Source organism: Adiantum capillus-veneris, chromosome 11 (assembly GCF_014529385.1).
Source record: "Adiantum capillus-veneris isolate H3 chromosome 11, ASM1452938v2, whole genome shotgun sequence".
NCBI lineage: Eukaryota > Viridiplantae > Streptophyta > Polypodiopsida > Polypodiales > Pteridaceae > Adiantum > Adiantum capillus-veneris.
This window is the reverse complement of record NC_140941.1, coordinates 163,002,165-163,024,706: the sequence shown is the minus strand read 5'-3', so window position 1 is coordinate 163,024,706 and position 22,542 is coordinate 163,002,165.

Sequence of the window (22,542 nt, the reverse complement as noted above, 5' to 3'; positions counted from 1 at the left end):
TCTTCACACTCGTCTAGACACCGGCGCTCTAGTGGTGGCGGTGGCGGTTCTTGTGGGGATTCCGCCGCCGATGCCTCCACACAGCCTCGTGTTCGACGAGGCTCTTTACCCTCCCCTTCTTTGCCCGCCCCCACACCAGCCACAACATCGCCATCTACGCCAGGTTTTGCGCGGCTGACTGTTCCTAGCAGCTACACACCTCTACCTACTCCGCCAGGAGCCACCCCACTCGACACTCCTCACTTCGGGGCCCAGACGCCGGTGGAGACACCTGACGTCCGTACCCCCATCGACACGCCGCTAGAGAGCCCTGTCGAGACACCCAGGTTCACGCGTCACCGGCCAGAGGGCTTGCCTTACTCCGTTGACTTCAACGGCGGCATCATCATGGATGATGACAGCAAGAAGGTGATCTCGCGCATGCGTGGTCTTTGCTCTCAGCTGTTTAGACACTACATACTAAACAAATGGAGTGAAGTACCAAGTGATTTAAAAAACAGAGTCATCAGCATACTTCATGATGAGTTTCCCGTTCCAACACGGGATCGGCGCTTCAATGAAGACCTGATGAAGATTCGAATGCGCGAATACTGCAAGCACAAGCGTTCCGAAGTGCAAAAAGCAATCAAGCATGGGTGGAACAGGCCAGATTGGCTGGCCAAAGAAGATTAGAAGAATGCGAAGAAAGCAGCGCGCGAGAATCCCGACAAGTGGAAGCAACAAAAGGATGCAGCTAGAGCGCTAGTAGAGGCAGGGAGCTCACACCACTTGGGGAGCAGTGGATGGGCATCATTTGAGGCTGATTTTGTAAGGGTTTATGAGTTTTTTAATTCTAACATAATGAAATCTTTGTATGTTTTGACAGTGGTCGATGACAGGACATGATCCCACACCGTACGAGCGGGAGTACACAGGCAGGAAGGGCTTAAACGCCTTGATGGACATTCTCAGTTCTCGCGGCGGCATGGTTAGTATTAGGGTTTACTCTTTTCTATTTTTTTTATTGTTTTATAAATGTCGTTATATGTTTATACTTACTGAAAGCTGTCTTATTGTCTTTTTTGCAGAATCCGACAGATACGCCGCTTGGACGCGATGAGACGTCTGACTAGACGACGTCAGTTTAGCCGTAGCTAGATAGCATTAGTTTAGGGATTCTCATAGCTTATGTATCATGAGACGGATTTTATACGTCTTTTTGAACCATGTATATTATTACATTTGTCACCGCAGTTTATTTTGCCAATCAATTCTTTATGCCTATGATGTTGTACAATTGTCATTATTACATTTGCCAATCAATTCATTTTGCCTATGATGTGTACAATTGTCAATTTTACGCTTGTCAATTTTGCAAACAATGCGTCTTGTGGGTGACTATTTTGGGTCTATTATCTACCCTTGCACTTTTTTTAAAAAGTGAATCAAGTACAATATGGTTGATGGGTGGCAAGGCATTCAATGCCCTGTCACCAAAAAAAATTTCTCTCGGGCGTCGCTATAACCGTCGCTATTTATGGCTCTGGAGCATCGCTATAAGCGTCGCTATAGACTTCTGTGTAAACGTCGCTATAATCGTCGCTATGAGCGTCTCTATATAGCGATGCCTATAGCGACGCTCTCGTAGGGACACTATTAGCGACGGTTTTAGCGACGCTGGGGGTTATAAAAACCTAGTGTATTTCCATCGCTAACAGCATCACAAGAGCACACAACCTCTTGTAGTGATGGTCATTAATGCAAATAGCATACTCTTTGTTAGGATCTAGGTAAACCTGAGCTCCATGGCGATTAGTCTTATAAAAAAAGAGTATATGCTTATAGTGCATTGTTGTTCCAGTTTTTGAGTGAGTCGAATAGGCAGGTGTTGAATCTGAAAAAGTGTCTCAGAGTTCTTCAAGAATAGTGTGCAAGAGATTGCCTTGATTCACGCTTTCTTCAATGAAATTCTACTGGAGGTTTCTCCAAGTATGCCCTGATTTCCTAGTACATGACCAGATCTAAGGTTCATAAAGACTTGTGAATCCCTGGATAGAGTACTTACCTTTGGATTGACTTGTTGTCTTTCTTCCACTTAACTGGATTGCACTCTCTGTCTGATCTACAGATTCCTCGTCTACAACTTGATTCATGTACAATTTTAATCAAGTTAGTTATTCTTCTATAAAGACAGTATAGTTTTTGCTAGCTATTATGATTGGTCTATGTGTATCACTGCAAATCGAGCTAATTTAGTCAGCAATTGAGATTTACAACCTGGAAACTGAGTGAACATGTACCAATTTGGATCCGATTCAACCCAAAATTTCCCGGTGGCCTTGTATTATGTTGGTCTAACATTGTACAAGCTCAAAAGTCAAAACGGGTGGCTCTGTGTAGCAGTAGTACATAATCGTGATTATTTACTTTTGTCAAATTTTTACCCTTTTTGGCTTGATTTGCCAAGTGTACAACCTATTAAGGCCCTTGGACAAGTTTCAACAAGTTTGGACAAACTTTGTTCAAGTTTATAAACTGTTTCGTGTCCGCAGACTCTGATTTCAAGAATCTGGCTTAAGTCTCAGTTTTGTGATCCAAATTTCACCAAAATTGATTTTTATGGTCTACTTGATATGCTTGACCTTGTGGTATACTCAAATGTGCAAGATTGTCAATTTCTGAAGTAGATGTAAATAATCGCTATTATTTACTTTGGCTATTTTTTTGCAGGTTTTTGTCCCAATCTTGATGCGGATCAACTAAGCACTTCAACTTAAGGTCTCTAGCCAAGTTTCATCAAGTTTGGACTATTTTTTGTCAAATGGTCATCAATTTTCTGTCCGTAGACTAACTTTGCAAATTTGGTCACAATTTCCAATCTAGAGATCCAAATCTCACCAAATTTGGTTTGTGGGCTTATTACAACATGGTAAATTACTGGTATGCTAACTTGGTAGAAAAGTTGAAAAAGGAGACAGATGAAAATAATCACAATTACTTATATCTAGCAAATTTTTGCATCTTTTTTATCAAGTGAGCATGTACACATGTTTATCACATCAATATAAGCCTATGAATCAAGTTTCATTGAGTTTCGATAATTTTTTCCCCAATTTACACTCAAGTTTCAGAAAGTCAGTACAAACTTTAGTTTTTACTCAGTTTTTTGCCACTTTAGTAATCCAAATCTTTTGTGCCTTTACAAAAGTTGTTTATACACATGCAATGAGTCACTAGTATCAACCTTAGTCAAATTTGAGCTGAAAGTAAATAATCGTGATTATTTACTTTATGTCCAAAATGAACAAGTTTTTGACAGTCTTTTCATGAGTTTTTTTAAGCCTATGAATCAATTCAAAACTTAATTTGGCCTAAAATGTCAAGAGAAAGTAAATAATTTGAGTTTTTGCAAACTCTTGAAATTTTTACCCCAAAATGTCCTTGAACTTACCTACTGGTGCATACAACTTTTAAGCATACTCTCTAGTCGGATTGAGTGGTTTGGAGTCTTTTCGTGCTATTTCTAGCCGTCGACCTGAATTTCTGCACTTCAAACACAACTCACAACGATTCTTTCGGAGAGAGAAATGTCCTGAAATCCACCTTGGATCCAACTTACCCTACTCCTAGGTTCTCATGCAATGGGGTTGTGGAAAGTGTCCACAAACACTCGTTTTCTTGTTTTTTATGATTTCTTGAGCATTTATCTTAAGACTTGTCTCGTTTATCAATCATTCTAAAAATACTAATCTAATTCTACAATCCTACAATCCTAAAGGCACTCGACAAGTAAGATTACTTCCAAGTTACCTCTATACAACAAAGGACAACAATCTTAAGCTATGCGGTTTCTAAAAAGAAAGTTTTTACTCTACGAGATCCTAGAGGAAGTTAAAGGATAACTTCACAAGACGCTCGTGTTTTTCCCTACTTTAGGTCTCTTCGATCCTCGACAACGGCGCCAAATGTGGGATGTGTGTCTAGCCTCACTATCCTATATTATTACAGTTTAGCGAGAACCACGATTAAATTATCAATCCATGGGACGAAGCTGACTCGACTAGTGCATAGAGGCTATAAGAGGTTGTCAATCTCTTGGAGAACAACAAACAACTCGACTCTACCTCAAGCTACACTCAAGTGACTGAAATCACCAAACGCCAATCGCTCATCGGCAAACAAATCACATCCGTTATAGCATCAAATGACATCTAGACGTAACAAAATTTCTAGGGCACGTTTATAAGACCTAAGCACACATGCTTATGGTCTCAAACTCCACTTTAGGTCAAGTACCAAAATCGAAATTATTAACAACAATGGATTTTTGATCTAGTCGTTTTCAACCCAGAATACACCTAAATGCTTAGGAATGATGCCCCAATACCCCGCCTATGGTTAGTTGTTTTTTTGAAGTGTAAATTCCTACTTATGATGAAATTAGGCCACGGGTTTCGGCGATGCCAAAATCTACAAAATACTGTGATGTGTTTACGTCAACACGTAGAGCTCTTACCTGCAGTTGCAATGCAACAATTGCTACTACAATGTGACAACCAAAGAGAGAGTAGGAAGCATGAGAAGGACATAAGTGAGTGTTGTTAGCTCATGCTGTGTATCTCATTATCCAAAACTTACAAAAATTCATTTTTATACCTTAGCCAAGGTTTTTGGTGGTCAAAACTAATAATCTGGGAGCTCTAACTAAAGATAGGTAATGACACGTTGATACAATTTGGAAGCTTGTAGCTCAACTATTACAAGGTTTACTCAAAAAATAGGAGTTCCAATATTCCCCATTTATCAAAAATAATAAGTGGTTTTACATGGGAGCTCCGAAAAATGGTATCCGTGTTAGCTTGCTGCTAACACTTGGATAATCTTGAAAGAATATTTCTCGCAAGGACAGTGTGTTGCAAATCTGAAACTTTTAAGAGAGTAGAAGCTTAGTATTTCCACTAGCTCAAAACGATGTATTGAGTACAAAATGATTTGGGCATAGCTGTTTGCATTGCCTGTAATTTAGTGGCTCCCCTTGGAGTTTTGATTCGTCTCATTGGGATGCAACCAAAGTGCTAAAATCTCCTTGAGCCACCTGAATCTCTTTCTCTTTGTAAATATGTTGTGCCAATGCGTGATTAAAAAAAGGATCATTAGGTTGCTGTGCATTCTGGTTGGAAGAAATATCTTCCATATCTGAAATGCAAAACACTAAAATTTAATGAGCGGTTACATTCCATTTTTTCATTGGAGTTGAGCTCATTTGCAATTGCTTTGTGTGTTTGAAAGTGTCTGAATCTTTCTTCAGCGGCACATGTGGCTAGCTTTGTTGGCTTATGCATAAGTTGTATGTTACAAAAAATAAATACACCAAGTTCGTAGTTCATTTAGGACTTAATCAATTTGTTTTGTAGTATGCAAGAAATAAAATGAAGACCTATTTCTTTCATAGCTACCACTTGAGGCAGCAACAAACAATACTGCCACATGTTGAAGTTCCACTTTTTCTCCACCGTACTCTTTCCACCAAACCGATGTGCTCATTGTCTTGATAGCATCTATATGCCAAGGATCCCCAAAAATTCCTTCTCTGCTAGTGTAGGCCACCTTAAGTGTGTATGTCACATGTCCATCCACATTGCCTAATAGTTGGGCACACACTTTCTTGAAATCACTAATCACTTCATTGTTTGAAGATTGATTTTGTATCTGGAACTTGGGATCTAAGACAAACCCTGCTCCATGTAAAGAAGTATGCAGATGCTCCCATTGTCTTTTGAAAAACGACATCATTATAGATGTCTCTCCTCCTACATAAGATATATAGTCTTTTAACTTGCAAGAGGCTTCTTGCATGTACCAATAAACCAATCCAAAGATAGAGGCTTCTTTGTCCATTAATTGTATCAGATGAGTGAAGGGTTCTATGATAGTAATAATTTTGTCTACATTTCTCCAAAAAACAGAAGAGCTTACAAGCTGATAGCATTTGGAAGCAACAGGTTTATACTTGAGATATTTATCAAGCCAAATTTCCTATCTTCTATCTGCCCTTTCCTCATCACATACATCATGTACATCTACATCAGTATTAGGCTGATTTGTAACATTAAGAGAAACCCCCCATAGGCTATACATTTCCCTCATTGGAATTTACATTCAAACTTCCACCACTGAAAAGAGGCAACAAACTCTCATACATGTCTTGTGATCTTATATTACTATCTCTAGTACATGACAGCAAGGGCTGCACATAATCTTCCACAAACACAACATCTCATTAGACCAAGATACGATTTGTTTGCGGATGATACAGCTTGTAACCTTTTCTTTCAGCACTATAACCAACAAAAATACATTTGATAGCCTTATCATCCAATTCTTTGTGATGTGTTTGTGGCACCAAAGCATATGCCAAACAGTCAAAAACATGGATGTGCTCAATAGAGGGCTTTCTATCATGCCATGCTTCATATGAAGTCATAGGCTGCAAAGATTTTGTAGTACATATATTAAGTACATAAGTATATATTCCATGCTTCATATGAAGTCATAGACTGCAAAGATTTTGTAGTACATATATTAAGTACATAAGTGGAATACATGATGGCCTCAAGCCAATAAGAATGCGACAAAACTTGACTTTTGACCATACATCATGTTGTTTCCATAAGGACCTATTTTTTCTCTAAGCAACACCATTTTGCGTAGGCGTATAAGGCACTGTAAATTGGTGTTTTATTCCATGACTAGCTAGAAATGCATTAAATTCATGAGACATATACTCCCCCCCTTGATCAGAAAGGAGGGTGCCCATAGTACATTTTGAGACATTTTCATATATAGCCAAAATTTGTTTGAAGCACATAAATACTTTGCACTTTTTCTTAAGTGTATACACCCATGCATGCCTGGAGTAATCATCAATAAAATTCATGAAGTAAAGGTAATTTCCCAATGATGGAGTTTGCATGGGCCCACAAACATGGGCCCAATGATGGAGTTTGCATGGGTCCACAAACATCACTATGCACAAGCTGCAACCTACATGTGGCCTAACTAAACCGTCCTTTAAAAACTTCGAACACTTCATCTTATCTAGAATATAGTATTCACAACCATGTTTGAAGGGTGTTTCAAGAGCTGGCAAAGAATCAATCACATCAAATTTTTGCTAATGCAGCAAACTGGAAAAATTCAGATGCCCAAAACGTGCATGCCAAAGTTTTGCATTGGAAATAGCCTTAGAATCCACAACTGTATTTGCAAAATTCTACCCACACTGGTCATATAAAGTGAGCTTATACAGCCCACAACATAAAATGCAAGATGCAACAATTTCATCACCAAAATTGAGATCCTGTATAGTACATCTGTCATCCACAAATGTGACTACAAGACCAATTCTAGCAAGTGCAAATACAAACAAAAGATTCTTCTTGATCCTAGGTAAATACAATGCATCAACAATCAAAAAGAGCTGCCATTTGATTCCATTTTTGTGGTCCACACTTCTTTCAAAGTCTGTTTCAGCTCTTTGTATTTTGCTTTAAGCTCCATTTTTATCATCAAAGGTTCTTTTCCTTTGGTCTCATCAGGCTTGATCAACTTGGTTTTGTCTCTTTGAATGCTCTATGTTTGAATATCTTCCAATTGTCTTCTCTTTTATGCAATTAATTAGTTGCATCCACAATTAGTTTTGTCTCTTTGAATGCTCTATGTTTGAATATCTTCCAATTGTCTTGTCTTTTATGCAATTAATTAGTTGCGTCCACTTTCATTAAGAATTGAGTTTTGGTTTCCAATGGCCATTTTGTAGTTTTTCTTCTTAAGTTATCATCTTGTTTCTTTTGGTATCTTTGTTGGCATCTTCGGTGTTGGTTTGGGAACTCCAAAATCTTACTTTCCCTCCTTTGAGTAGAAGTTTTTCTCTTACATTCTCTTTTTCAAAGTTTGATTCCTCTTTTGTAATTGGTTCTTCTTCCCATTCTTTCCTCATTGATATCCTTGACACCAGTAATGAAAGTGCCCATTTCATCTTCCTCATGCATAATCTTTGACTCCAGCTCTTTACGCAGCAATGCAATTTTTACCTCATTCCAATTTGCATAAAGAGCAGCCATAATATCCCAAGCCTGATTTGCAAATTTTACTAAACGAATGTCAGGAGTAATGGTGCGCTTCACAAAAAATGCAATCAATGTATGAGTCGGTGAATCCTATACATCCCAACGAGCTTGCTCAGCTGTAGGCAAAACAACTCTAACAGCTGCAATCCTTTTTGCAGCAAGACCTGCAACATCCTCAACATCCCTTGTATCCTCAGAACTAGGATGTACATCAATGCCTTGCACAATGTTCCAAACACCCTTTGACACAAGAACATGTTTCATAATATAAGCCAACATAGGGTAATTGTCCACATCTTGAGCAACAAACATCTTAAACACATTTGTGTTGTTGTTAGCCATGGTAAATGTTGCACCTAATGTGAAAACTACCCAAAAAGAGGAGACGGAAAGAGAGAACAACACATGCTATATAGCACAAATTGTAGACAACTGTAAGGGACCTGTTATGAAAAAATGGCACTAACAAAATTTATACATAAATTGACAAAATAACTACGTAGTATTGCCCGTAGTGGAAACGAAGGCCGAAATGAGCTCGAATTAGAAATCTGAGCCCAAATTTTTTGTCGACCTAGAAACGCTTTTCAAAGCTCACAGAAATCAAAGAAAGTGAACAGACATGTGCTGGAGCTGCTGGCGACTAATCTTGAGAGGATGCAACCTGCTTTGATACCAATTGTTGGAATTAGGGTTGCAAGAAAACACACACAGCTTGGAGAAGATGAAAGAAGCTCAAGGCACACAACAAAGAGTGTAGTACTTAGTGTGCAATGGAAAGATAGATAGCCCTAGAATGATGGGCGTATATACAATGCACGGGAAAAAACCTCCTAGTGAGGGAAAAAATACCCTAGTGATCCTAAGTGTGTTCACACACATCACTACACCATGTATATGGTAATAACACGCCACTCGCTACTCCGTTGGGACTCACCCCACTTGACACTCCTCACTTCAGAGCCTAGACTATCATGGAGACACCTGTAGCTGTGACCCATATCAAGATGCTACTTGAAACCCCTACCAAGGTGCTTGCACTGACACCTAGGTTTAGCCACAATAGGTGAGATGGCTTTTCGTACTTGATCCGACATCAACAAAAACTTCAACTTGGATGAGGATGTAGTAAGGTGATTTTGCGCATGCGTGGCCTATGCTCTTAAGTTTCTCATCACTACAATTTAGGAAAGGTGATTTGGTATTGCTTTATCAATCATGGACCCAAGAAGACCATATCTACAACACAAAGCCGAGGAATACAACACCACCTTGGGTAATTAGACAATGATGGAATTCTTGAACAAATAGAATGTAAAATATGAACAAATCGATAGAGCGTGAGGATGAAGGGGTAAATTACAAAAATCTAGAAGACAATGACAAGGATTATGATAATGACAACCCACCATCTTCTCCACCATGAGTTTCAACAACAAGAGGTTCAAAGGCTAATGAGAGACAAGGTGGGCTCCAATGGAACTAAAGATGAAATGTTGGAGGATAGATTCAAATACAAGAATAAATAGGACCAAATTCATCCCAACAAAAGACACAAACAAATAACCAACAACAATAAGGAAAATAGCCTCGAGTAGCAATCCAAAAAAGGTAAGAAATTCATTCTAGACTCAGACTCTGATTTGGATCACAACTACTCCATTGACTTGTTAATGTTCAATAAGAGTCTGCAAAATCAAAGAGAGCTACAAATTCAAGAATTTCTACATGATGAAACCATCTACTCTAACCTAGAGAGGTTTTAGATGTTGTATGTAGCTATCAGAAGAATCATAAATGACTGGAAATTGATGAGTTGTCATGCTCAACAAGTCTCTTAGATGCCTCCACACCCTAGTTGTCTTCAAGTATTAGAGAGAGTGCCAAATGGTGTTTGACTATTGATGATATGGAAATTAATCCTCACATCAAGGATACCTCCATCAACAACCTAAAAACTTTGGGATTGCAGCTAGAGATGCCATTAGGAACCAAGGAAGCTACAGCTAGTGCATGAAGGATATTTGAACCTAGATCAAGGAAATGTTGATTCAAATCTAGAGTGCCAGAGGAGTATTAGACCAGAGAATCGAGGCACTACTAGAAAATAATGTCCCCAATAGCAAGGGTCCAAAGACCAAGATGACACTGAGGGAACAACAAAGGAATCTCAAGAGCCTCTACCATCTTGTCGGATTACCAATAAAATGATGCAACAAGAAAATAAGATGGTGATGAACTTCCTACAGTTTTTTCTAAACTTGCCAATTTTAGTCTAATTCAATATTGCAAAGGAGGAAGAATTAACTCGCTTCTTTTATGTGCTATACCCAAGGTACATAGGGAATGGTATCAAAGGAGTAAAGAAAAGTGGGCAGCATGGCGAGAGGCTCTTAATAAAGTTGAAGAGAAGTTAATAATAGAAGAACTAAAAGCATACCTCAAGAACTTTCAGCTCACAATGGGTCAATGGTGAAGCCAAATTAGTGCACTGATTAGAATTACCAACAATGAGTTTATTTAGTCATATGTCAAAGCCTCCAAATTTCCAAAAACAAAATTGGCAATTAGGGCAACTTTTGAACCACAATATTTGAGAGAAATGGTTGAATTATTGCTTGAATCAAGGATTAAAGAAAATCAACCATTGCCATTAGGATGGATCCATACAACATCACTTTTCCATAAACCTACAAAAATAACCCAATTAACCAAAGGCAAAAAAATCCTATACGATGTTGATACGAAGACCTAGGAGGCGTTAACGCCCTATGAGATAAAAATGACAGTTGAGTGTAGAGAGAAGCTAGAGAAAGAATCCATCTACAAGTTGATTCAAAAAGAAAGGTTCGGTTTCAATACTCCAAGAAATTCCAATACACAACCCAGACTCCTTTACCGGACGCTAAGGAAGAACTCTCCACATAGACAGAAGAGGGTCCGTGTTAACCCTCACACACATTCCTATCACCTAAGACTGACACTGTATTATTTATTTGGTAGAGTCAGATACCGGGCTTGTCGGTCCAATAGGAAAAGGGTAAGAGTGATCGCCGATGAGAGGTGCACTCTAACTGGAACATTCAGGCGATTAGTTGGCTAAGCACAGGCGTCCAAGTGTGAATGGGGCGAGCTCATATAAAAGTCAACCAAACCTAAAATTCACTCATTCTCTCATTTGTGCAATTGAAGAGTGCTCTTGCTCCATCTCCATCTTCTTCTTCATCTCCTTGTGTGTGTGTGTGTATGCATGTGAGAGAGAGAGAGAGAGAGAAAGTGTGATCGAGCATTGCGACGACGGCACGGCGGCAGCGAAGTGGTTGAGAGCAGCGCAGCGGCGGCTCCTTCTTCTTCGCAGTGAGGAATCCTGAACGACAGCAAGCGTAGAGCGATGAGTGACACACCATCACCATCTTTGAGCTTACTAGTTTAAGCATGTTGTGTGCTTGGAGCCATTTGTGGCTTGCACACAGTGTATCAGCAAGTTCCTTGCATTGACACGTGCGACAGACGCGCACATTTTTGGTGCCTCTGCCGGGGAATGCCATACACTAATCTTGAATGACACTCTGTGCTTCTTTTGTGGTGCAATTTCAATTGTAGGAAAGGTAGGGAAGGAAGGTGTGTGTGTGTTGAGAAGAAGGATTTTGTGTTGCTACTGTGTATTTCTTTGTTAATGAAGTTTTGAAAGGTTACTGTGTTTTCTCTGTAAAGTCTTAGTATTAAGGTTGTTAGTTCTGTGTAATGTAAAGTACTTTAAGTAGGAAGTAGATCTGTGAGAGATAATGAAGTGTGTAATTGTGTAACAGTAGGTGTATTAGTTGTAAGTAGGTAGGTAGAGTGTGTGTGTGCTAGCGCGCAGGCCGCGGCGACCTTATCCCAAAAAAAGAAAAGTAATCATAAATTATAAAAATAAATAAATAAATTTTAAAGGTAGGATCGGGATCGAGAATATCTCCCACACCCAAGCCCATGCCCAAGCCCAATCTCACGCTCAGGCTCAGGCCTCAGTAGCTCTTTAAGATTACGTATTTTAGCTTCACACGTAGCTAAAAATCGACTTTTTTGAGGACCAACGGAGATTTAGGTGACCGAACGTTATGCTGTAAAGCACACTACAACCCTCTGAGTGATACGCTCATTTTGAACTATCACACACTTTAATAAAATAAAACCAATCATTAAAAAACATTAAAAAATATAAAAAAAAGAAAACGAGTGAAAACGGATGCCTAAAAAAGTAAGCGGTTAACCTTCTAGATTATTTGCCGACGCTTGTAGGGTGCCAAAGGCACATGCATCTGCGCTCTGGTCGTGTTCTAGAGTTGGAACAACTACAGAGAATTTTGACTTACTTGAGTTCTCATTATCCACCAACCTTAGGTTCCGGGCCCTCGGCGGGGAACCAAGGTAGTACAAACCAAGACCCGAACATAGCAGCTAGTGACTCTTCCTCTGATTATGATGTCATGGAGGGTTTCCCAATGCCTAATCCCGATAGCTCAAGCCAAGACATGCATGCCATGGGCCCGTGGTCCGGGCTGATCGTGCTTAGCCGCTTGAAGGAAACCTTTAGTAGAGCCACTCGCTCAGAACATGGAGCTAATGATGTAAATGAGGGGGGTGGGGAAGTAAATTCTCCATTCATGACCAGCATAGATCATATGCCCTTAGAGAGTGTGCACGTGAATACTCCATTCACTTCACCCCCCGACTCTTCAGAACTATTCCGCTCTTAGGTTATATTACCTAATGGTAGAAGCCTTGCCAAAGTCCAAGAGGTTGAGGGGTATATCCTTGCAGTAAGGGAAAAGGAAGTTGAGAGCTTTCGCAAGGCAGAGCAACGAAGAGAGTTAAAAGTGAAAGCCCCTATGTCAATATCCTTGCTAGGAGAGAAAGCGAGTGCTCCTGACTTAGCAACCACTAAGGGCCAACCCCTAGAAATCAACATTGCATCTAGCTCAAAGGACACCCCTAGAACCTCAATCCGAGATGGAGCGTTCTTAAATCAGAACTGGGAGTACGAACTACAAACGAAAACTCTAACTGACCTATACACAGGTCACACCTATCACGTGGGTTGGTTAGATGTCCTACAATCCACAATGGGTGCTATTAGTGTGGAGGATCAACAACAAAGAGTTTGTGAGGTCATCCATAGGGTTTGAGAGACACAACAAGGGGATCCACATGCCTTCAACGGGTCTCATGAGATTCTTGGATACAGGAAATGCTAAACAACCAACCTTAGCAAATGGACACTCCCTTGGTAACTCTGATGGATCCCCCATATGTTGTTTCGCCAAGGGTCTCGGTGCACCCTGATCCCACAAGTGATAGCTTTACCTTTCCAAGTCTAGCTCATCTTTCCTTTGATGACACCATGGCTACCATGCCTACCCCAATGATGGGCATGCCGAGAAACACGCCATGGACCTCATTTGTTAGTAAAGCACCGCTACATGGTAGCTCAATGCTTGCAACAGTACCTACAAGTGTGTACCAATCGTATACACCCATGGGTCCTTGTACTCATGTAGTTCCTACCCCTCCCATTGTTTCAACAACCTATGCTCCACAAACACAACACTCAAGCTCTTATCTCCATGGGACTATACCAGCTAGCATTAGCATGTCACATCCAACGTCTACTATGCCTAGGGCCACACATATGAACTTTGGGCCACCACATGGCACAACATCGTACCCAACATGGAACCCAAGGGCTTCCTATGTGCCAAGCCCAATTCCAATACGTACTTCACATGTATCGCTAGAGTGCCTTCACCCACGGTGCTTGCTCACTTAGGTGACTTGGCAACATTTGCTCAAGCTATTGGTCGATCTATTGCTGAGAATATGTGTAACACGCCTGATAGAGAGCCTAGAAGTAAGGCGGTACAAATAGCCATGCTCACACAAAAATTTAGTGGAGACGGGGATTTGAGAAATCATATTGAAGTGTTTGAACAAATATGCCATTCTTTAGGAGAACACAATGACTTGCATAAGAGTAATTCTTTAAGCATAACCTTAAGTGGGAAGGCAGGGGATTGGTATAGAACCCTAAGGGTGGAAGAAAAAAAAAATTACCCTACTCTTAGGAGACTGCTCTTAAAAGAATACATACGAGAGGGAGTTCTTTGGGGTGTAGCCTCCCAGCTCCCAAAAGCCCAACGAGAGGAAGGAGAGTTGGTGAGAGATTTTATTAGTCGCTTGAAGCATTTGAATTCTAGCTGTAATCCAAATGAGCGGTTCAATAACAATCAATTGTTTGATAGATTCATTAGGGGGTTATGACATGAAGATATCTACAATGGCCTAGTCATTAGAGGTATCACCACTTGGGAAGCAGTCACCACCAATGCGATCCAATTGGAGGATAATTTAATGATTCAAGGAGAAAGAGTGTCTGTTGAGCCTAAATCTATTAGCTCGCAAGCATCAGGGCATCAGCCAATGACCCTAAAGCCTATTGCTAAGGAGCCAAAGATATCTAAGATGACTTTAGAAGATCTCACCAAGGCTATTCAAGAGTCTTAGAGACAATCGTGCTCCGCAAAACAATCATATGCATCCAAGAAGGGAGCAACAATGGTACTCAGTATGCTATGGACTACATAGTACCAGTGAATGCCCTACTTTAGAGTAAAATTCAATGGGAACTGCAATGTCTGTGGGAGGTATGGTCATCAAGCTAAGGATTTCATACTATTTAAGCACGCGATGGCCAATAGACCAACCTTAGCATGGACAGGCACACCTCAAGTGCCTCAAGTGCCTGCATTGATGCCGGCCCCACCTCTTGAACAAACAACAAAACGCATGGTCCCTAGAGCCCAAAATGTTCTTCAAACAACACTTTTACCACCTCGAGTGCTAGGACCGCAACCACCACATCCGAGAATCACTTATGTGAATCAAGTGGGTTGTGAGTCCTCTATTGCTTGTTTGGAAGGTTGTGAGGAAGATATAGACCCTAATATTGCCTATGGGATGGATGTGCTTGAAGAAAGTCCACAATACTACATGGAGGACTATTGGGGACATGTCGAACCTGTATATCAAGTAGCTGCTCTTGTGGCAAGAGGCCAAAATATCAATTACACTGCTAAGAGACCACCTCTTCAATGCTATGAGTGTGGAGGTCCACATCGTGTAAACGACTGTCCTATTAGTCTACAAAAGAACACCACACTAATGCAAGCCAATCAAGCGATCACGTCTACAATGCCCATACTCGTGTGTAATCGATGTGGCATAGATCATTTGATTGCACAATGTCCAAATAATCCAAATGCACCGAAGATCACACCATTAAACTTGATTGAATTTACTGAGGATCCATCACAAAGTACACCTGTGGTAGCAGTATAAACGTACTCACACGATTGATGCTCCAAAAACAAAATTATATTCTTGAGGAAAGAGACACGGCATCAGTTGCCCAATCTCAAAAAAGGAAGAAAACACGAAGGAAGAGATCGGAAAAGGTAGCGAAGTCAGACCCCAGTTCAAAGAGCAACATAGGGACTGGTGACGACCCCGTATATATGAACGACGCTGAAGAGGATTCTGATTCAGGTGAAACCATGGAGACCAAAATGACCACTAAGATAGAAACCAAAAAGGAAGATCTTCATGAGCCACAATGGCCAGGATCCAAGAAGAAGATAGGAACTTATCCAAACCCTATAGAGGAGATTGAGTGAGTCAAGCAATTAAGGAGTTTGGTAGAAGATACCCAAAGGGATCTAGAACCAACACCTAGGCAGATCCAGATTACAGACACTGTGTTCCCTACGCAACAACAACCTCACCAAGTCCATAGACCCTTAGCCATACCTAGTGTCATCCAAGAAGAAAGTGACTTAAAGTCATGGGAAAGTGGGTGTACTCACTTCTTGATGGAAAGAATGTTTACAGACGGACTACCTGATCCTATAGAAGAAATGGAGATCCCATCTTCCCCACATCAAGGTACTGAAGTCTAAAAGGTGCTGTTAAACATTGCCAAATTGATGGATTTCATGTCTTCAAAAGTTATAACCACCATCATGTCTAAACTATATAAAGACCCTGAGCTAGTCTCAGCTCTTCGAGGCTTCCTCAATGGAGAACTAAAGTTTGGGCTACCACAATTTTCACAGATGGATGGAGATGGGGAGATGCCAATAGAGGAGGAACACTTAGATCCACAACCCAACCTAAATGAGAACCTTGTTATAGAAATACATGTTAACAAGTTGGGACAATACTTTGCGGGTGATGAATCCGATGCAACCATACCAATCACTACTAAGGGATTAACTATGAAGGGAATCCTTGATGGTGGTGCTGGGGTTAGCATTATGACTAAAAATTGCTCGGAAACTATGGGAAGAACTCACCTTGCGACCACAACCATAGTAGTGAAGATGGCCAATGGGTCTATTGTTAAATCTATTGGGATGCTAGAAGATCTCAAGGTCTCAAGGTCTTTGGACATAAAATAAGAATTACCTTCATTTTTATGGATTTCTCCAAGCACACTATGGCATCGGAGATGATCTTAGGACGTCCTTTCATGAGGGAAGCAGAAATGGTGCATGACTGGTCTGAAAACCATGTCTACTTGCAGTTCCAAGATTCTGTCATTCGAGTGGATCTTGTGACTGGTCGAGCAAATCCTTTAGGAAACAGGTTTATAATTGATCATAGATCTAACACCTTAGTTCACTCAACCCCATTGAAGTATTGTTACACGTGTAAAGCGGACACTGATGTTGGGGAAGATTCTCCTTATATGGATGTACTACTTGGGATGACTGAGTCGGATAATGTGGATTGGGCCCACCTAGCAGCAACCATAGATACTTGGGGAAATAGGGGGACGACCTGGGTAACACCTGAGGGGGATGAAATTCCTGTACCCTTAAATATGCTACAAGCAATGCATATAGGTTCTGACAAGACTCATACTAATATAACGAAGAAAACATACAAGTGGGTCACTAAAGCTTCTTTAGCGACCATGACTGATGCTAAAAAATAGAATCCTTGTAAGAAACATCCCACTCTCCCCAAGAAATGTAAAGAACGTGGCGTTGGATTCCTAAAAAACTAGGAAATTATCAAATCTGGGTGCCAAAACGTAAATTGTGCTCTTACTTGTCACCGGGCCCATGTGAGCTCAATCCTGTAGCTCCAAAACAAATTGAAGATTTCAGAAAGGAAAAAATCATGGAATGCTACACACCTGCTCCAGAGCTAGTTTGGGTAGCAAAGAAAGAATGATTTGTTTCACCTAGCTCAGGAACAACGAAATCAAATGAAGCTTCTTGCTCTTCGTGTAGTTCCTATACGGAAATAGAAGCTTCAACACAACCTCCACCTACCATTGTACATATCCATACAAGCAAGAAAGAGTTTGCACCTCCTGTTGTAAGTTCACCACCTACAACAATGTTGCAAATAAAATCATGGGAGAGTACCTTACCACCCTTGCAACTAGATGAAACACATAGGGCGGTCAAAAACTATTGGTTAAAGACTTCACCTATAACAACTTGGAACAACTGGTTTCAAAGGGTGACAACATCATTCCAAAAGGTATGATCTACCCAAGGAAGGGGGGAGTGTTTGCTGACATCCATCATTCACTTGCTTCCCTCTTAACCTTCCTCCCTGACCTCTTGATCTCCCAATCTTAGGGAATGTATATATAAAGCCTTATACTCACAAAAAACAAAAATAATAAAGAGCAAGAGCAATTAGCAAATGATTATACCCAATAAAAGTCAAAACATTGACCTAGACCTACACATTCACATCCGGTACACTAAAACAGAAACCTATGTCATAAAACACCTTTGATCCTCATCACTCGAGTGATGGAGGGTAGGTAGGTCTAGTACGATTGGAGTGTTTATGTTTTAGAGTTTAGTGATTAAATAGCAAAGTTCTTTCTTCCCACTCATGTGCCTCCTAGAGGTATTGTTTGTGTTTCCTTGTGTGTACAGGAACGTGTTTCTATTGTTAGGATTTGGACCTTCATGGAATCTTTCTCTCGTTCACACTTCAAATCAAGCGCAACCATCAACACAAACAGGTGTTTTTTGTCCATTAGCATTGTCCCTTATCTTTTTGCATCCATGTTTGTCTACTTTAATTGTGATTGATAGCATAATATTCAGCACATTTGCTTAGTATCAACATTAAATTCAATGTAACTTTTTGTCATAAGCACTTGTCTAGGTTTAAAAATCAAGCAGTCCGACTAAGCTAGTTTGACCAAGCTAGGAGTTAGAGATCTTCTCTTAATACCATGGGGAATGCCTTCCTAATAATCAATGGCTACTTAGGTTCTATCCGATTTAGGTAGCATTGTGTGAAATGTACTAGGGCTTTCTAGTGGGCTTAGTCCCTATTGACCTTTAGCTTAAGTATTATAGAGGGAGTTTACTAGTGTGATGAGCCTGGGGAGGGTAATAGTGTTATATGACCCCCCTAAAGTTACAAAATAAAAATGCTGAAAACGAACAAAAAAAATAAAAAATCAAAGTCCCACAATGTAAAATCTTAAGATGGAAGAGAAATCTCAACTTGAATTGGTACTCCACTCACATGTATCGCCTATGGTACTAGAGCCCTAGAGGTTCTCAGTGTGGGCGCTTTTCCTTGAAAAGCAAAAAACTCAAGGCATACAAAATAAGCACACACATCAAAACTGAATCACTGTAAAAAGACTTTGGGGGGTCAAAGAAAAGTAAATAAGTCAGGCGATGATTTCATGAGAAATTCCTTTTATCGTAGCTTAACTACAAGGTCTTCTAGGTATAGCCTCTAGTCAGCCCTCGGACATGAAATACTTGGCTCTCGCGATTAAGAAACTTAATTGAGTAGAGAAAATTGAGAAGCTTGCCCATGGTATTAATACTCGATCTTTAGTGCCTCTCAATCGCTAAATTAGCGACCCCAGACTTGTTTAATTTTTTACCTTTACAATTGTTTATGCATTTGATTATATTACAATTTAATGTTTATTGCTGATAAATGGTTTAAAATTCTATTACCAATCAAATTGTCTGCCTACAACTGCATATGCTTTTTAATTGTATATGAGAATGCAATTACTGTGCCAATGTTGTTTTCTTTTGCAGTGGCTGAAGAAGGATAAGGGCATTCATCTCAAATGCTCTTCCACCTCGACGAACGAGCTTCAACTCAATAGCTTCCGAGGATGGAATCTACATCAGGAAGGGGGGCATGTTAACCCTCACGCACATTCCTATTACCTAAGATGGACACTGTATTATTTATTTGGTAGAGTCAGGTACCGGGCTTGTCGGTCCAATAGGAAAAGGGTAAGAATGATCACTGATGAGAGGCGCACTCTAACTAGAACATTCAAGGGATTAGTTGGCTAAGCATGGGTGCCCAAGTGTGAATGGGGTGAGCTCATACAAAAGTCAACTAAACCTAAAATTCACTCATTCTCTTATTTGTGCAATTGAAGAGTGCTCTTGCTCCATCTCCATCTTCTTCTTCATCTCCTTGTGCATGTGTGTATGAATGAATGAGAGAGAGAGAGAGAGAGAGAGAGAGAGAGAGAGAGAGAGAGAGAGAGAGAGAGTGATTGAGAATTGCAATGATGGCACGGCGGTGACGAAGTGGTTGAGCACGGCACAGCGGCGGCTCCTTCTTCTTCACGGCAAGGAATCCTCCACGACAACAAGCGTAGAGCGGTGAGTGACACACCTTCGCCATCTTTGAGCTTACTAATTTAGGCTTGTTGTGTGCTTGGAGCCATTTGTGGCTCGAAAAGAGTGTATCGGCAAGTTTCTTGCATTGACACGTGCGACAGACGCGCACAGTCCGATGGAGTGACATCGCTTGATTGATCATCAAATAGCTATTGAAATTTTGGAATATACCAAAATTCAAAGAAAATGGGGAAGGAATGTAAATGGTACAAATAGCTGCCCGTTGAGGGAATTTACGGGCAATTGTCTTAGAGCTCTTCATGCTCTTGTATTTTGTAATTCTAATCATTAATCCCAAAGTAGACTTGGATCACATACTTGCACCTTGCTTATGCTAACCTTGACATATTCCAGTTACGATCTTTAGTTTTAGAGTTGAATCTCAATTTCGAATTTAGTCTATATTTCAATTTCAATCTTTTTTTATCTGATGTCTAAAGTCGTAACTGGATCTGAACTAACCCTAATTGACCAACCTATAATATCTATCATAAGTGATCAACTCATTCCACCCTTATAGACCCCATTCTCTTCCTAATGACATGTTCCATAAGAGGAAGTCATAGGATTACTTAATAGGTGGAACTTCTAGCCAACTAAGTGGGATTTCAATCTTTATATTTCATTCCAATATTTTTTGTCTACAGTCTAAAGTCGTAACTTGATCTGAACTAACCCTAATTGACCAACCTAGAATAGCTGTCATAAGTGATCAGGTCATTCCACCCTTGTAGACCCCATTCTCTTCCTAATGACATGTATCTATAAGAGGATGTCATAGGGTAACTTAATAGGTGGAATTTTTAGTCAAGTGGCATTGTAATGAGCTCATCACTTTTAAGATCTATTCAATGTTGGAGGTTTAGAATGAGATATCAGATCAGATAAAGAATCAAATTTTGACTTCAAACAAGCATGGTAAATTTCTAAATTAGATATGAATTGAATTGAAAGTACACAGTTAGATATTGGATGCAAATTAATGAAGCTAATGTATTTGGATAATAAAGAAAATAACAATTTATCCCAAGGGCTGATTACAATAGAGCTAGATGATAGTAGTAAGAGAAATTTAACTCAGTCATAACAAACTTAGGATAGATCATGTAATAACAACCCTTCAAGATGAAGTAACATATCCCATTTATAGGTTTTGGAACTAGATTCGAACTCACTGTACACTATTGCAATTACTATAGTTATTACAAATAGTAAATAGTATTCTTGACTATGTAGAAGTATATGTATAATGCATGTTCCCACCATCTACATTCTTGCTCCCTTTCTTTTCATTTTGGCATATTTCCAAAATTCTAAACATCTGCCAATTCATGTTATAGATTTGGATTTTTCTTATCTAGAGAGTCAAGTCTTTTAAAGCATCTAGGGTGGAGCCTAAAGTGTTCTAAGTTGATCATTTCCTTGAGTGCTAGAGCCAAAGTTCTCCTTCAGGATAAGTCAATACATGGCCTCCTACTCCACCCACTCCCTACACTATTTTTTCATTTCAATTTCATAGGGTGTCAGTGCATTCCAAGTCTTGTGTCAACATTGTATAGGGTATAGGGTCTTCTTTCCTCTTGTGAGTCTAGCTCTAGCCAGTTTGCAACAAATTGATATTGTGTATATTCAACCAGCTAGATCAGGATGGTTGTCCTCGATTCAAGCGTGAAATAGGATTTTTTCCATCTCTTTGAACTGGGCTTTCGGGGCTTCTTTGTTGGCAAGGTCCTTCTCAAGAATCTTTGAGGCTTCAACTAGTAATTGGAGCACCTCATTTGTATACTTTATTGGGATGTAATCTTGCTCCTCTAATGTGTTATCATACCTTTAAATCAATAAGCTCTCATCCTTCAATTTGGAAATTGTTGTCTCTATGTCATTGAGGAAATTTTTCCATGGAAACCAAAGAGATTTACTTTGACCATACCATTCTCTGATCTAGTCCACCATTTTGATGTTCCTTTGTTGATGAACATGTTCATTATATTTGGGGTGCAAGGTCGGATAGAACTTGGGATGCTCATCTTCTTCATCAGCCATATATAAATGAGCACTTGTGAATCAAGCACTACTTCAATAAAATTGATCACAATCTGTTTATCTTGCATTATCATTTTATATAGAATACAAACTTGATAGTAGAGAAAAAAATGTAATGTTTTTTTGGTTCCTAGATGCTCATTTTAGTCTTGGGGACCTATACTACTCAATGCATAGTTTTATAGAAAACTCTTCACCTTTTGAGCCTAGCAATTTGTGTTTTTGTCAATAATGTCTACATCTCCAATCAAATGTCTTTCATACATGTGTATGAAGGTAGATTTCCTAACAGTATTTCCAATTATATACCCAAGCTTTGAGCATTCATTGTAGTGAGTTGTTGAGCTTGGAAGTTCACTAGCATATAACCCATAGTCAATAAAGTCACTAGAACCCTATTTAGTTTGGATGGTATAGGGGTGTGGAGGTGATCAACATGAGGCCTATAATTCATGATAGTTGATTATCTTCCACTGTTACATCATCCATTTTTCTCCAAAATAGCAAATCCCAATATGCATCTTTATCATGTAAGAAGTTCTGCATCTGGAGGGCCTTCTCCAGACATAAACTCTTATTTTCAAGATAAGACATTGAGAAGAATATTATAGTCCTTTGGAACAAGCTCAATCACCTTACCTTTATCA